The sequence below is a fragment of the Lithobates pipiens genome, unplaced genomic scaffold, assembly GCF_037356315.1.
Source record: "Lithobates pipiens isolate NorthernLeopardFrog02 unplaced genomic scaffold, aLitPip1_a1.2 Scaffold_23, whole genome shotgun sequence".
NCBI classification, from domain to species: Eukaryota; Metazoa; Chordata; class Amphibia; order Anura; family Ranidae; genus Lithobates; species Lithobates pipiens.
Window position 1 is genome coordinate 37688709 of NW_027507785.1, and position 6491 is coordinate 37695199.

Below are 6491 nucleotides of genomic sequence, written 5' to 3' on the forward strand. Positions count from 1 at the left end.
CTTTCTTTTGCATTCTGGCGCCCAATAACTTTAACTACTCTGCACCCACCATGCCGCACAACCTACCACATACAGATGGATGCCCGCTGTCTTTGGCCCTGGAGGTTCTCATTAGACCGAAGGAGGCCTGGGACCTTGCTACATATAAAAAGGATTGAGGGAGTAGAAACTCTCTCAAAGAAAAACATTTTACCAACCCTACCGCATGAGTCATGGTAGGAATGGTGATTTTTAGAACAAATGTGAGAAACGGCTAAAGACTTTGCAGTATATTTTGGCATAGTAGCTTTATATTTACATTAATCAGTCATAACTTTATGACCACTCACCTAATATTGAGTAGACCCCCCTTTTGCTGCCAAAACAGTCCTGAATTGTTGAGGCATGGAATCCACTAGACCTCGAAGGGTATGCAGTGATATCTGGCAGCAAGCCGCCGATGGCAGATCCTTTAATTCCTGCGAGGTGGGGCCTTTATGGATCAGATCTGTTTTTCCAGCACATCCCACAGATGCTCAATTGGATTGAGATCTGGAAATTTTGGAGGCCAAATCAAAACCACAAACTACTTGTTGTGTTCCTCAAAGCATTCTTGAACCCTTTTTACAGGGTGGTGGAGCGCATATATACAGTATCTCACAAAAGTGAGTACACCCCTCACATTTTTGTAAATATTTTATTATATCTTTTCATGTGACAACACTGAAGAAATTACACTTTGATTCAATGTAAAGTAGTGAGTGTACAGCTTGTATAACAGTGTAAATTTGCTGTCCCCTCAAAATAACTCAACACACAGCCATTAATGTCTAAACCGCTGGCAACAAAAGTGAGTACACCTCTAAGTGAAAATGGGGTCCAATTAGCATTTTCCGCCCCGTGTCATGTGACTCATTAGTGTTACAAGGTCTCAGGTGTGAATGGGGAGCAGGTGTGTTAAATTTGGTGTTATCACTCTCATTCTCTCATACTGGTCACTGGAAGTTCAACATGGCACCTCATGGCAACGAACTCTCTGAGGATCTGAAAAAAAATAATTGTTGCTCTACATAAAGATGGCCTAGACTATAAGAAGATTGCCAAGAGCCTGAAACTGAGCTGCAGCACGGTGGCCAAGACCATACAGCACTTTAACAGGACAGGTTACACTCAGAACAGGCCTCGCCATGGTCGACCAAAGAAGTTGAGTGCATATGCTCAGCGTCATATCCAGAGGTTGTCTTTGGGAAATAGACATATGAGTGCTGCCAGCATTGCTGCAGAGGTTGAAGGGGTGGCAGGTCAGCCTGTCAGTGTTCAGACCATACACCGCACACTGCATCAAATTGGTCTGCATGGCTGTCGTCCCAGAAGGAAGCCTCTTCTAAAGATGATGCACAAGAAAGCCCGCAAACAGTTTGATAAAGACAAGCAGACTAAGGACATGGATTACTGGAACCATGTCTTATGGTCTGATGAGACCAAGATAAACTTATTTGGTTCAGATGGTTTCAAGCGTGTGTGGCGGCAACCAGGTGAGGAATACAAAGACAAGTGAGTCTTGCCTACAGTCAAGCATGGTGGTGGGAGTGTCATGGTCTGGGGCTGCATGAGTGCTGCCGCCACTGGGGAGCTACAGATCATTGAGGGAACCATGAATGCCAACATATACTGTGACATACTGGAGCAGAGCATGGTCCACTCCCTCCAGAGACTGGGCCGCAGGGCAGTATTCCAACATGATAACGACCCCAAACACACCTCCAAGACGACTACTACCTTGCTAAAGAAGCTGAGGGTAAAGGGAATGGACTGACCAAGAATGTCTCCAGACCGAAACCCTATTGAGCATCTGTGGGACATCCTCAAACGGAAGGTGGAGGAGCGCAAGGTCTCTAACATCCACCAGCTCTGTGATGTCATCATGGAGGATGGAAGAGGACTCCAGTGGCAACCTGTGAAGCTCTGGTGAACTCCATGCCCAAGGGGTTAAGGCAGTGCTGGAAAATAATGGTGGCTACACAAAATATTTGGGCCCAATTTGGACATTTTCACTTAAGGGTGTACTCAATTTTGTGTCATTTCTTCAGTGTTGTCACATGAAAAGTTAGAATAAAATATTTACAAAAATGTGAGGATGTACTCACTTTTGTGAGATACTGTATGTGTTTATATATATATATATATATATATATATATATATATATATATAATATAGCTATGCTCATAAGTTTACATACCCTGGCAGAATTTATGCTTTCTTGGCCATTTTTCAGAGAATATGAATGATAACACAAAAACATTTCTTTCACTCATGGTTAGTGTTTGGCTGAAGCCATTTATTGTAAATCACAACTGTGTTTACTCTTTTTAAATCATAATCACAACAGAAGCTACCCAAATGACCCTGATCAAAAGTTTACATACCCTAGTGATTTTGGCCTGATAACATGCACACAAGTTGACACAAAGGGGATTGAATGGCTATTAAAGGTAACCTCTCCTGTGATCTGATTGCTTGTAATTAGTGTGTGTAGAAAAGTTCAGTGAGTTTCTGGACTCCTGACAGACCCTTGCATCTTTCATTCAGTGCTGCACTGATGTTTCTGGATTCTGAGTCATGGGGAAAGCAAAATAATTGTCAAAGAAAGGATCTGCGGAAAAAGGTAGTTGAACTGTATAAAACAGGAAAGGGATATAAAAAGATATCCAAGGAATTGAGATTGCCAGCAGTGTTCAAACTCTTTTTTGACCCTTTTTTTTGTGAATGGGCAGGGGTACAATGTACCCCATACCCATTGACATGGGGGGGGGGGCAGGATCTGGGGACCCCCTTGTTTTTTAAGCTTTGGCGCAGGGTTGCCCTTAAAATCCATACTTGAAGGATCTTTGGCCAATTATGGCTCTCTTAGCAGAGGACGCTGTGATTGGCCAAAGCATGCACCTGACCAATCATAAGACGCCAATGCACTGCAATCTCACAGTGCATTATGGGGTGTTCTGTGGCGCTCAAATTTGCTGCAAATGCCCCATAATGTTCTAAATTCAACAAACGGGCAAACATCGAGCTCATCCCCAATTGACAATACATCCTGTTATATCATAGAATACATACTATAGCACTATAATACTACAACGCCACCTGCTGCATAGATAAGTATAATGCATACAGTCTATAGTTCACGGTACTTTACATTACATGCTGTTGTCCTTACAACACACATATATATATATATATATATATATATGTATATGTATATATATTCTGAGCTATATTCCTGGCATAGACAGTTTATCAAGACTAAACCAAAATGTTTTGTTTCAGTTACAAGTTAATTTACAAAATGGCTTCCTTTATTTCTTTGGGCTTTCATTCGTAACGGCTCTTGTCCATAGGTCTTGTTTCTCCTCCCACCCACCCTGATGTATTCTCTATGATAAGCCATCATCAGGGCAAGATTTTGATAAATTGTAGCCCTGAGCAGATAGTAAATTTGCGGACTGTCTTGGCTGAAATACTGCAGGCTCTTTGAAACAACCAACTGAATAGGGTACAGAATACTCGGCTGCTTTGTTTCTTTTTACCTTTCTGATTTAAATCACCAAACAGTTAACAGCCTTTTTGCAAGAGTTCATTGAATTGAAGTTGTCATAAATTTGGAATACAACACCATAAGAGCTATAATTTCATGAGAGACGAGGAGAGGGGAGACAGAGGGGGAATCCAAGGAGAAAATGTAGTGGAGGAACGTTGGAGAAGTGACGGATATATGGTAACACAGGAATAATCAAGCATGTTATACCATCTATTAATTTAGAGGTACCATCCATCTGGTGAGTGCCGAGTGAATCCAGAAGGTGGTGGAATTATCCTGTAGGGGAAGGAATGGTGCCCCTGTGCCAGTGGGGGGAATGGTTCGCCAATGTCAGTGGTCGAATGGTGCCCCTGTGTCAGTGGGGAGAATGGTGCCCCTGTGTCAGTGGGGGGGGGGGGGGTGGTGCCCCTGTGTCAGTGGGGGGGGAATGGTTCCCCTGTGTCAGTGGGGGGGGATGGTGCCCCTGTGTCAGTGGGGGGGATGGTGCCCCTGTGTCAGTGGGGGGGATGGTGCCCCTGTGTCAGTGGGGAGATGGTGCCCCTGTGTCAGTGGGGGGATGGTGCCCCTGTGTCAGTGGGGGGAATGGTTCCCCTGTGTCAGTGGGGGGAATGGTTCCCCTGTGTCAGTGGGGGGAATAGTTCCTCTGTGTCAGTGGGGGGAATGTTTCCCCTGTGTCAGTGGGGGGAATGTTTCCCCTGTGTCAGTGGGGGGAATGTTGCCCCTGTGTCAGTGGGGGAAATGGTGTCCCTGTGTCAGTGGGGGGAATTTTGCCCCTGTATCAGTAGAAGGAATGGCACCCCTGTATCAGTAGAAGGAATGGCGCCCCTGTATCAGTAGAAGGAATGGCGCCCCTGTATCAGTAGAAGGAATGGAGCCCCTGTATCAGTAGAAGGAATGGCGCCCATGTGTCAGTAGAAGTAATGGCGCCCCTGTGTCAGTAGAAGGAATGGCGCTCCTATATCAGTAGAAGGAATGATGCTCCTATGTCAGTAGAAGGAATGATGCTCCTGTGTGAGAAGGAATGGTGCTCATGTGCCAATGGGGGGAATGTTGTCCCCTAGTCTGTGGGGGGAATAGTGTCCCTGTGTCAGTGGGGGGAATGGTGCCCCTGTATTAGTAGAAGGAATGGAGCCCCTGTATCAGTAGAATGAATGGCGCCCCTGTATTAGTAGAAGGAATGGCGCCCCTGTATCAGTAGAATGAATGGCGCCCCTGTATCAGTAGAAAGAATGGCGCCCCTGTATGAGTAGAAGGAATGGCGCCCATGTATCAGTAGAATGAATGGCGCCCCCTGTATCAGTAGAAAGAATGGCGCCCCTGTATCAGTAGAAGGAATGGCGCCCCTGTATCAGTAGAAGGAATGGAGCCCCTGTAACAGTGGAAGGAATGGCGCCCCTGTGTCAGTTGAAGGAATGGCGCCCCTGTGTCAGTTGAAGGAATGGCGCCCCTGTATCAGTAGAAGGAATGGAGCCCCTGTATCAGTAGAATGAATGGCGCCCCTGTATCAGTAGAAGGAATGGCGCCCCTGTATCAGTAGAATGAATGGCGCCCTTGTGTCAGTAGAAGGAATGGCGTCCCTGTATCAGTAGAAGGAATGGCGTCCCTGTATCAGTAGAAGGAATGGCGTCCCTGTATCAGTAGAATGAATGGAGCCCCTGTATCAGTAGAAGGAATGGTGCCCCTGTATCAGTAGAAGGAATGGAGCCCCTTTATCAGTAGAAGGAATGGCGCCCCTGTATCAGTAGAAGGAATGGCGCCCCTGTATCAGTAGAAGGAATGGAGCCCCTGTATCAGTAGAAGGAATGGAGCCCCTGTATCAGTGGAAGGAATGGCGCCCCTGTGTCAGTTGAAGGAATGGCGCCCCTGTATCAGTAGAAGGAATGGAGCCCCTGTATCAGTAGATTGAATGGCGCCCCTGTATCAGTAGAAGGAATGGCGCCCCTGTATCAGTAGAAGGAATGGAGCCCCTGTATCAGTAGAAGGAATGGCGCCCCTGTATCAGTAGAAGGAATGGCGCCACTGTATCAGTAGAAGGAATGGCACTCCTATATCAGTAGAAGGAATGATGCTCCTATGTCAGTAGAAGGAACGATGCTCCTGTGTGAGAAGGAATGGTGCTCATGTGCCAATGGGGGGAATGTTGTCCCTGTGTCCGTGGGGGGAATGGTGTCCCTGTGTCAGTGGGGGGAATGGAGCCCCTGTGTCAGTAGAAGGAATGGCGCCCCTGTATCAGTAGAAGGAATGGAGCTCCTGTATCAGTAGAATGAATGGCGCCCCTGTATCAGTAGAAGGAATGGCGCCCCTGTATCAGTAGAATGAATGGCGCCCCTGTGTCAGTAGAAGGAATGGCGTCCCTGTATCAGTAGAAGGAATGGCGCCCCTGTATCAGTAGAAGGAATGGAGCCTCTGTATCAGTAGAATGAATGGCGCCCCTGTATCAGTAGAAGGAATGGCGTCCCTGTATCAGTAGAATGAATGGCGCCCCTGTATCAGTAGATGGAATGACGCCCCTGTATCAGTAGAAGGAATGGTGCCCCTGTATCAGTAGAAGGAATGGAGCCCCTGTATCAGTAGAAGGAATGGCGCCCCTGTATCAGTAGAAGGAATGGCGCCACTGTATCAGTAGAAGGAATGGAGCCCCTGTATCAGTAGAAGGAATGGCGCCCCTGTATCAGTAGAAGGAATGGCGCCACTGTATCAGTAGAAGGAATGGAGCCCCTGTATCAGTAGAAGGAATGGCGCCCCTGTATCAGTAGATGGAATGACGCCCCTGTATCAGTAGAAGGAATGGTGCCTCTGTATCAGTAGAAGGAATGGAGCCCCTGTATCAGTAGAAGGAATGGCGCCCCTGTATCAGTAGAAGGAATGGCGCCCCTGTATCAGTAGAAGGAATGGAGCCTCTGTATCAGTAGAAGG